This window comes from Frankliniella occidentalis, unplaced genomic scaffold, assembly GCF_000697945.3.
Source record: "Frankliniella occidentalis isolate FOCC.00 unplaced genomic scaffold, Focc_3.1 Scaffold178, whole genome shotgun sequence".
NCBI lineage: Eukaryota > Metazoa > Arthropoda > Insecta > Thysanoptera > Thripidae > Frankliniella > Frankliniella occidentalis.
This window is the reverse complement of record NW_026267304.1, coordinates 34,210-38,437: the sequence shown is the minus strand read 5'-3', so window position 1 is coordinate 38,437 and position 4,228 is coordinate 34,210. Positions and strand designations below refer to the sequence as shown.

The window sequence follows — 4,228 nt, the reverse complement described above, 5'->3', positions numbered from 1 at the left end:
CTTCTGGATGGTTCGTACTCGCGCGGTGCGTGAAGTGGGGGTGGAGGGAGGGCGCCGCGTCCGCGCGCGCCGGGCGGCTCCATTCAGGCCGGGGGTGCACCTCCCCTGCACCTCCCCTGCGCCTCCCCCCACCCCCGGCCGGGCCGCGCCGCCCCCAGCCGCCCCCCTCCCCTCCCGGGTCCAGAGAGGCTCCGCTCCGGCGCGGCTCCCCACCACCGCAGCTAAGGAGCGGTGCCACTAGTGAAACACACTCCGGGACGGGGAGCACGCCAACGCCGTGTCGTCTGCTGCCTCCGCGCCGGCCTGGACAGCTCTCTCGACCTGGGCACCGCGTCCTCCGACCCGAACGACAACAACAACGACGTCGGCGACTCGGTTGCGTCCTGCTGGCTGGACGACTCCAGTGCGACTCCAGTCGGGCGCTCGTGTGTGCCTCCGAGTCCACTTTCGCCGGCTATGGGCAACCTCGCGGAGTCCAGCGCGCCGCGTCAGTGACAGTGTTCATGTGTGTGTGTGAGAGTGTGTGTGAGTGACTCGTCACGTGACGGTGCTGTCATGTCAATAAGGACGCGGCAGAGCGATTGCGCCAGAAGGTGATTCTTTGGGGAGACGACGACGTCCGAGCAGAGATAAGATAGTTCCGTTTCCCGTCGAGAGAGAGAGAGAAGTCTTCCGCGGTGCAGCCCCGGCGGCGCAGCAGCAGCAGAAGAGAGAAGGAGCGCCAAAGCTAGACGCCGCGAGGCAGCCGGGCAGCGCGGACCACGTGCACACATCGGACTGGTGGTGAGTAGTAAGCGCGGGCGTGCAGGGCGACCCCTAACAACCCCCCTAGCGACCCCGGCGAGCTCGAGGATGCGCTTTTTGAACGTAATTACAGCCTCCTGTATGCAGCGCCCGACAATAGCGGCCGCTGCCAAATGTGACAGGTACAGTCGCCCACGCATTCCGCCCGGCTAATCATGGGCTTCCTCACGTCTTATTATACGCACCCGATTCCATTAGCCTCTCTCTGTCTCACCTCCCTCTGTCTCTGTCTCTCTGTCTCTGTCTGTCTGCCTCTCTCTCTCCCTCTCTCTCCCTCTCTCTCTCTCTCTCTCTCTCTCTCTCTCTCTCACACACACACACACACACACACTCACACGTGTGTATGTGCCCGTGGTAATTGCTCCATGGAGATGCGAGGGTGCAGTACTGCTTCGTGTCTCGGCGGATGCAAGGCAATGCGATGCAACGGATGCACTTAATGCGCCATTATGCTGGATGGTCTTGATGAAGGTGCAGTATGTCATACGCCGCGCTTTTGCAGGAGAGAGCGAGAGAGATAGGAGGAGAAGGGAGGGAGGGGGAAGGGCAACTTTTTCAAGTTCACATGCGCGGCGAGAGGCTAGGTGTTGGCTGCGACCGGCCGAGTGTAAGTGTTTTTCTTCTCACGCTCTGCATTCCACTCCATTATTATTATTATTATTCCATGGAAAGGCACAGAAAGGAATAAATAAGAAAGTTGTCTTTATTGTTCAAAGTTTAAGAAATGTAATGTAGTGTGTTGTGACGTATGACGTATGCCGCCCTGGCAGTAAGTCTGGCAGTAGTAGTTGTCCTCTTGTTTGTTGTGACATTTGCGGCGGCCGCCATGTGTGACGCACGAGGACCGCAGCAGGGCCCGCAGGACCGCAGGACCGCAGGACCGCAGGAGGCGGCGGCCTGCAGGGGGCCCGACGGCCCGTGTGCCGGGGCGGCTCTCGGGGGGGGGGGGGGGGGGGGCGGGGGGGGGGGGGGGGGGGGGGGGGGGGGGGGGGGGGGGAGACGAAACGAGCGTGGTGGGTGTTATGCACGGGACCACACCTGGGGCCCCGCGCCGCGCCACGCCTGCGAGCCGTTCAATATAGTGATTTATAGTTCTGGTCGCGCCGGCCCTCGCCGCTTTTTAACCTCGCCAAGTCAACCCCTCCCGGCTGCAAGCATGGCGGCCGCGGGCTGCCGGCCCCGGGGCCCTGGTGTGTGTGGGCGGCCCCGCTGGGCGGGCGGCCATCGCTAAGGCACTCCGTGGCCATGGCGACGAGACTGATAAGGAACGCGAGCCTCGAACACACCCACCGGGACCGGGACTCGCACACGCACGCACGCGCGCGCGCACACTCATACACACACCACACACACACACACACACACACACACACACACACACACACACACATGCACACATGGCATGGACGGGCGGCATTCGTTCCTCCGCGTCAGCAACGGTCACGACTTCATACACGCTCTCCTGTGAATGGGGAGTGCAGCGTCGTAGGGTGACCGCAGGGTGACCACGTGGGACCGTGCGTGTGTGTGTGTATGTGTGCGCTCGCTCGCTTGTGTGTGTGTGTGTGTGTTGGTGTGTGTGTGTTGGTGTGTGTGTGTTGGTGTGTGTGTTGGTGTGTGTGAGTGTGTGTGTGAGCACCATGTGCGGGGATGGCGTCGCGGTCCGTGTGTGCAAGAGCGTGCCCAATGGTCGTCGCCATTCGCCGCCGAGAGCGGGTCTGCGGTCTGCGGGGCCCCCAATGGCGGAGCGACCGGTGGCCGTAAAAACCCTCCCGCTAAGACCTTTCGAACACACACACACACACACACACACACACACACACACACACACTCACGTGTTGGAGAGCTGGTCCGACCCGGAGCCCCTCGCACTCCGCGGTGGAGTCCCTGAAAGTAACGTAACTATGATTAGTTCTCTGTGGAGTTACGGAACGGACGCGGGATCCCCACGTGACACCATATTCATAAACTATCGACCCTATCGACATATCGAAGGAGAGCTCGACATTTGAAACCTATACACACGAAGTTCGTGGAGGCTCCGTATAAACACGCAGTTCCCTGGGGCTCGGTACAAACACGGAGTTCAGCAGGCCGCCGTATAGCGTCGTAACTATGTTTTTTGAAAATTTCGAGTTATGAAGTGCGTCGGGTAGAGGAAACCAAGGGCTATCGATTAGCGAAAACCGCATTTCGATATGTCAATTAGTTCAAATGTAATTCTGGTCTGAAAATCCAGCCGCCCATAAGGCGCAATGTAAATCCAAAACTTTGAAGCGCTGTATCTCAGAAGTGACTTTCAAGCACTTACGACGTTATACGGGGACCTGCTGAACTGCGTGTCTGTACGGAGCTGCCTGGAACTACGGGTTTATACGGAAACTCCACGAACTCCGTGCTTGTAGGTTTCAAGTGTCGAGCTGTAACAATGAAAAGAAATTGGATGTCCGTCGGTCCCGTCATTGGAACATGACGCTGAAGTCGATTTACTTCCGACTCTGCGTCACGTAGCATCCGGACGGACGGGGCAGCCATCAGAGCATCGGTGCTTGCCTAGTGGTTTGTTTGGGTGGCTCTCACAGTCTCAGACAGAACACCTCCTTTATCCCACTATACTTCTCTCGTCTTCCTCCTCGTCCTAATTCTCCCCTCCGCCGGTTTCTGCTGCAGAGCTCTCCTTCTCCGTTAATAAAGGCATCTTCCACTCCGATACAGGGCCACCTACGGCGCGGCTGGCTGGCGCGGCGGGGCCGGCCGAGCGCTTCCATAGCGATGGCTAATTTCCAATATTATTATTAGGCACCTCTCGTTCCACAACAAAGGATGAGGAGACGGAGGAGGGCATCAGCCGCGCAATATACCTACTCTCCCTCCGTAGCGCTCGCAAAAGAAAAGTAAAAGAAGCCTTTTAGCGTGATTACGCGTCCGGAAAATAACAACGTCTTTAAATGACTTAATCCGATCCGACTTGGTGGCGAATTTTTACGGTTCGGGTGAAGAAGAAGTGTCTGCCCGACCCAGTCCACTCTCCCCGTCCCCCGTCCCGGGTCCAGCGGGCCAGACGTGTGCGTGCGACGGCCGCCGCCGCTTCTGCTGGCTCTGGCGCGGGTCTCGGACTCTGAGTCGAGTCATAACATCGCAAGATTCACAATATTCGACATGATAGCAAATCGTCCCCAAAACTTTATTCCCCGCGGTTGTCACTGTCTCTGGCGTTGGTTGTAGAATTTTTGTGGCATTCCGTCCCATTGCAACGCCTTCTCCTCACACGTCCCACGCGGCCCTGCGGGGCGCAGTGCAGCGCACGGCGAGTGTTTGCAACAACACCCAGGCTGGCTGTGGGGGGCCGCGCCCCGCGCCCCGCCCGCCGCGGGGCACAACCCGAGCACACACAGCGCTACCTCCGGGAGGGCGGGGTGTGGGG

The 4,228-nt window shown here is 59.4% G+C and overlaps 1 protein-coding gene across 1 annotated transcript in view; it reads left to right on the top strand.

Annotated features, from left to right (window-relative positions):
* The first annotated feature begins 245 nt into the window (after positions 1–245).
* The window catches only part of LOC113214200 (protein Wnt-10b-like), a 16,719-nt gene continuing 12,736 nt past the window's right edge, over positions 246–4,228 (top strand). Inside the window, exon 1 of the mRNA XM_052271886.1 lies at positions 246–783. The gene's annotated coding sequence lies outside the window, so the exon portion shown is untranslated. The remainder of the gene's footprint in view (positions 784–4,228) is intronic.